At 41.8% G+C, this 6,446-nt stretch overlaps 1 pseudogene; it reads right to left on the reverse strand.

Moving 5' to 3' along the window:
- LOC116677690 (N-acetyllactosaminide alpha-1,3-galactosyltransferase-like) lies at window positions 1–6,013 on the reverse strand (annotated as a pseudogene).
- Between the last annotated feature and the right edge of the window lie 433 nt (window positions 6,014–6,446).

The following is a 6,446-nucleotide window of genomic DNA, read 5'->3' on the forward strand; positions in this document are numbered from 1 at the left end:
ATTTAACAAAACATTTAATAGCAGCACAGGTTACAATAAAACTATGGACATTGCAATTCATATTTACAACCATCATTTAAATTATGAAAGAGGGAGGGAGAGAGACACGTGGGGGGGAAGGGGGGGACACACTTAACATTCAATTCATAGTTGACATTTAAAAAATATCTTATTGGAGGGGTATATTGAGATCAGAAAAATATTCTTTTAGATTTTTTGACATTGAGTTTAACCAGCACTAATGATGGATGCACTGATTAGCAGTTCCCCAAGCAACAATTATCTCATGTTTCTTTATAGTTATCAGCTCTTCTAAAGTTTGTCAGGAAAAGATTAAGATTTAGAGCTAAAATAGTGGTATGTTTGGGAGTGGTATGCTTGATTGACATGCCTCTTAGTATAAAATCATTTATTGTGCTTTAAAATATTAAAGCACGCACATAATCCTAAGACAATTAACACAAAGACAACTGCGTTGGATTTCCAGAAAAGGTAGAAAGAAAGATATTTCCAAGAATAGAATCCAATACCAAAACAAATATAGTAAACATCTCACATTTTTCCCCAGTTACAGCAACTTGTGCTTCTTCTAGCCACTCTACAGAGTACGAAGTGGGTCATATTGTCCATTTAGGCGGGCAACGTGTGTGTCCTTGTTGTAACCCCTTCTCTGGTCCTACCAGTACTTTGGGGAGAGCAGCCTGCTTGGTTTGTGAAGCCAAAAGTACTTGTTGAGATGACTCTCATCATGCCACTGAGCCTCGACATCATTCAGTTTGTCCTTCATGATATCCAGAAAGCAGCAGTCTGCCAAATTCTGCACATTTTCCCAAAGGCCTCCAAATACAGCAGCATTGTAGTAGTAATCTCCGTTTCTCATGAAGGCTGTGGATTTGGGGTTTCGGTCATAGGTGCAACCTTCCTTTGGAGTTTTGAAAAAGCCGGCATGAAGCAAGGCCACAGACTCCCCCAAAGCCTCGGAGCCAAATCTGCCCTTAAACTGCTGATCCACATGAAAGCAGAAGACATAATTGCAGTGGTGACGAATCTCTGATTCTATGGTATCGGAGATCGTTTTCATGCGCATCATAGAGACGTCGTGCCAGGTGGAGTACTTCTTCACCAGGACAACCTTCAGGCTTCGCAGAGGACCAAGGTTCACTGGGGGTATCTTCTCTGGCTGATCCGTGAACACGTAATATGTCACTTTTAAACCCAACATAAAATGACGTTCAGCAGAGGTAAGGAACGTCTTCAGGTAGGCAAAGTACCTTAGGCAGGAAAAGAGAAAAATTATTAAGATTATCTATATATTATTGGAGATAACTGTTAAGTTCACATCTGCTGACCTTCTAATCTGTTTTAACACTGGAGTTATTATTTTCAGTCTGAACCCAAGCTGCCAGCAAAGAAGTAGTGGCCATGAAGGCCCACTGTCGCCTGCGTCGATGGCCAACTACCAAGTACATTCTACTTACGACGAAATGATTCTCCATGCCAGCAGGCCGTGCTTAAAAAAGGAAAGCGGATATTCAAACCTTTGCTATGATACACACTTTTACACAAAATAAAAGTCTCCATTGCGGTGGAAAAGCCGCGGAATCGAGCAGCCTGCTGCAGCCGGCTGGATAGCTAGCTAGCTTTCCCTTTCCACCCAACATGCCTTCATGCTAGTTACAGAAAATGAACCAAACAAAGTTGTAATTCTCATCAAAAAAAGCAAAGCAGAAAATGGTCTTCATCCTGCAGCTGAAGAGGCTCAACCTGCCACGGACAATGATGGTGCCCTTCTACACCGTCTTCATCCTGCTGCCAAAAAGGAGCCGACCAATCTCGGCTGAGAACGGGACTGGCAGCAGTTTGCCTATGGGTGTCGAGGGCTACATCCGGGACTAGACACTTGAACATTGCACATATATTTTTGTGAACACTGAAGCCTTCATTTCTTACTCTGAAAAGTTATATTGTACTTATGTTAGTGTTTTATGAAAATATAGATTGTGATATTTCTATTCTATATAGTTATGTTCTTGTCTGTTGCCGTAGTTTGATTTAATGTTTCTTTCCTTTTCAAGAAATTGTATGCACCTAACTAAATTATTTGAAGGCAAAACATAACTGGCAATAAATTCTAATCTAACCCTGGAAAGATATTCTCTTGTCATACACACACTGTTTGCTCTTCAGCTGTAACGGACCTACTCAGGTACCGCGTCTCGGTACCGAGTGGGGCCAGACTGACTGCTGGTCTCAAAGAGCTGTATCATGTGGAGAAACAAACCTTCCCACAGCGAACACAGTGAGGGCCACTGCCGACTGGTTCTGGATGTGCTTCCGGTCGTAAAGATCGGGGTCAAACATTCTCTCCCAGATGATTGGCGCGTTCCAAGATGTGCGTGTCTCTACCCATTCTCTGGCCCTGAAATGGAAGATGAAAACAATGTGTTAAACCGTCATATGAGGACATTTACAATCATGTGCCATAATTACCTTCTCATAAAAAGGTGAGTTTTCCTTGCAGTTTTAATCATGATTGAACTACCATTCTATGTTTTTTATTTTTATAACATTTCAGCTTGGCATTTGATTGGATATTAATCCCAAAAAAATATTGTTTCTGTTTCTCGGAAGAGCCTAATATAACAATGTTGCCATTTATTGCCAAGATAGTTTCTGGTCAGAAGACCCGTTTTGCATCCAAAAAATATGTATGGTAGGTTTATGCTGAAACATGTTTCAGCAATAATGTGATCCGAAACTGGGGAGAAATGAACAACATCTGTTCCAGACTCCAGGTTTCTCCTGACGTTAGCATGTAGCTTCATATAGAAGTAATGTAAACACTGCAGGCCTGGAGCAGATGGCCATGTAGAAAACTAAAAATAAGATGGCAGTCATGATTACAAGATAATATCTTCATTTCTTTTTGTGTGTATAAATTAAAAATCATCCCTGCATTTTTATTCCAATTATGGCAATGAGGCAAGTGAAGCATGTATTTTGTTGACATTCTATTAAGTGTTTACTGTGTGTTTTCCTGAAATTTCTGTAAAATTAGATCAAGTTACTCGATTTCAAGATTCAAGGAGGTTTGTCATTTGCACAGTAAAGGCAACTTACAACAAGCAATGAAAAGCTTGATTTGCCAGTCTTCCTTACGACAAATAAAAAAGGAGAATAAGAATTGAAAACTAAAGAGTTGCATTCCTTACGTAAAGTCCAGCGTGTCGTCTAAATTGATGCTCCGTTTCAGTTCTGCGTCCCTGGCCACCGCAGGTTGTCAGCAGGGACGAGCCTCTCTAAATATCTAATATTGACAAATGACCAGCAGGAGACTGAAGGGACTCTTAATACATCAGGCTGGCTCATACGTGCTCTTACACGTCTTCAAGAGCAATGATGTAGACCGTGGTACTCACCTTAAATATAAGGAAGTGCAGCTGACAACAAGCAACAAATGACAGCAGAAGATCCCAGCAGTCCTTCCCTTGAGCCAACTGAACGATACAAAAAGCAAAACAGAGGAAAAATAGATTTTAATTCATTGACCGACGTCAGAGCAAGTAGGGATCAAGTCGGCCGCGAATCTAACCAGCATGCATTGGAATTGCATCCATTCTGCGAAGGCCTGGCTCATTTGGGCCGAGCCTATTGTTGTCCCTTGCAAAATGGCATGCTACCATGACAACAGATTCCTAAATGTGTTTCCCATTGCACATTAGCATAGCAGCTAGCAAATATTCCGTCTGCTTTATCCCAACAAAACCGCACGGCTGAATTTCAGCCTGCATGCACGTTTTCTAGCCTAAACAGAGCAGCTTATATTGGATCCATTAGAGAGCAACAAGTTGGTGGACTGCCATCAGCCAAGTTGCCCCCTTTACTAGCGCTCTGCTCAGCTGCCGTGCTGGCTCGATGGTGGTTTAAGCCCCCCAACTAAGGCCGGCCACTAAGGCGTTGCGCCAGTGTGGCGTTTCTGTTGTGTGTCAGCTGCGTGGATTTTTCTACGTCCTACACACCAGAAACGTGTCTAACACGGCGCTGCTGTAGCTCGGTGACACACCAGGAGGGCCATCTTGGGGACATAGTGCAGGTAGATTTAGATCCCTGTTCAACAAATGGGGAGAGAGTCGTTAAAACATAAACATCTCGGCTAGCGATTTGATGAAAGCAAGACGACATCGGCAGTACTGACGGCAAAATAGGTCACAGAATATTCATTCTGTATGACAGGTGCAGTATTTGAAAAGGTTTTGTTTTCACATTTACATCTGCACTGATGTCAAAACCTTTCCAACATCAACAATATCATTTATTAATGTGCATTTGTGTCAAAATGGCATTAAACATATTCCTATTCTTTCTTTCTTAGAAAGGCTTCCAACACGCACGTGTTCCGGGTCAACAATAGGCCTTGGTTCTATTGCTAGCATGCACACGTCTTCGGCTCGAGCCAAGCATGTGACGCAGGCAGCGTTTCAGCTCCAACCTGTTGTCCAACGCGGGAGCTGGAAAAAAAACAAAAAAACAGACACGCCATGCAACGGACACGCTCGCGCGCCACGTCCAGCACGTAGGGTTAGGGTAAGCCTAAGCCTTCAAAGCAGTGACCGTCGTCTTCAACCACAACCACTGACTTGTCCTAGTGTCTTCCAGGCAGCGCTACCTGGAAGACAACGTTGGGGGCATATAACTCCAAACTGTGTGGTGCAAAGCGTTTGCCCTCAGGATTGTCAGTGAACTTTTTTTCCTCTTTTTACTTTATTAACAAATTGTCAGGTTTCCAACTGACTGCAGATATTGTTTCATTATGCTGCTTATAATTATTTGAAATTTGACAATGTAATGTGGTGCACTGCAAACAAAGGTCAGACATTGTATTACATACAAGTCTAGTCTAAAAATGGCATAGCAACTTTTGCTAAAAAAAATAATCGAGAATCAAAGAGAATTGAAAATGTATTCAAATGGAAGAGAATTGTGACACCCCTTAATGTAATGTAGCATCTGTGTTAAATGTTGGGTCAGCACTGCGCCGGACTCTTAACAAAGAATTGCCTTTTTAATGCTACACGGCTTGTAAGCAACGGGCCTTACGGTAACTTAGGAGGCATTTTGCCACTGTGAGCTCTGATTTGGCATGCTGTTTTAATGAAAACTTAATTCCTGGCATTTTATCCTAGTGTTCTTTACCACTGTGTTGGAAGAAGAAAAATATAACTGGTGTAACAGGCAAACCAACTTTAATAATGAGCCATTTTATTTTCTAATAATTGCTGAGTGGATGATGAAATGCATGCTGATGTGAAGAGGGGTTCATTTGGATTTCAAACATTGAAAACAAGTAACAAAAAGTTAAAGAAACTTTAAAGTGTGAAATTTGAGAACAGAATTTGTTGAGGTGAAATAGAATCATTTATCGTGCCTGAAAGAACTCATATTACAATATTTCTGCCATATCGCCAACCACAGACCTAGTAGTCGTGCATTGATCAGGGAGTGAGGGAAAGGAATAATAAGGTTTGGATGAACTTATCCTTTAAAATATTGGTTTTCCTTTCAGTTGCTTCCCCTATATTTACACGTACCAATATTCAATATAGATTTAGTACATCACCAGATAAAGACAGCCCTGGAAGAGGAGAGACAGGATACCTCAGAGCTGTGTCAAACTGCCGCGTCATTGTTCCTGGGAGGAGGTGAAGGGATCTGTTGGCTGGGGGATGAAAACCACATTCAGTGAAAGCAGTCCCCCCCCCCAATCACTGACAGGGTCCCATCCATCTCAAAACCAAAACAGAGTTTAACTTCCAATCTAAAATCTATTTCATTTCCGTAGCTTTCTCAAAGGGCTTCCTCTGTGGACGTGTCCACGGGGACAAGGGTCTCATCCTTTCTCATTCCCATGGACATAACCAAAATAAAAATTAAACTGCAGCTTGATCCGAACAGTTACAATGGGCCACACTTTTTCCTGGCCGAGACATGAGCACTTACCTGCGCAGGTGGTTTTCAGGTAACCTATCAGGATGACACGTGGCTGCAGACGGCCAACGTGATTCCACTGCGACGCTGATCTCAACACGTTCGATTTCCAGTGACTTCCGAAACCACGTGAGCCTATATGAGCTTTTTTTAACGCCGTTTTTCAGCCGCACGAGGGCCCCTTTTGAACATGTGACCGTAACACGTGACCATGGTGGCAGTTTTTTCTGTCTTTATTAAACATTGAATCGTGAACGGACATACACTCGTCTTAGACCTTCCACAATTAAAGAGTCTAGTGTGTAAAAAGCAACAATACATATCAATCCAATTGTATATGAAAAAAATGAATTTGAAAACATACTTATGTCTAAACATAAAAGGGTAAATAACAATGACATCCATAGGGCCTGATTCGATTTTAACTCCCTCAGCGGCTACAGAAAACAGTGTGCATTCTG

The sequence above is a fragment of the Etheostoma spectabile genome, unplaced genomic scaffold, assembly GCF_008692095.1.
Source record: "Etheostoma spectabile isolate EspeVRDwgs_2016 unplaced genomic scaffold, UIUC_Espe_1.0 scaffold00005621, whole genome shotgun sequence".
Taxonomy (NCBI): domain Eukaryota; kingdom Metazoa; phylum Chordata; class Actinopteri; order Perciformes; family Percidae; genus Etheostoma; species Etheostoma spectabile.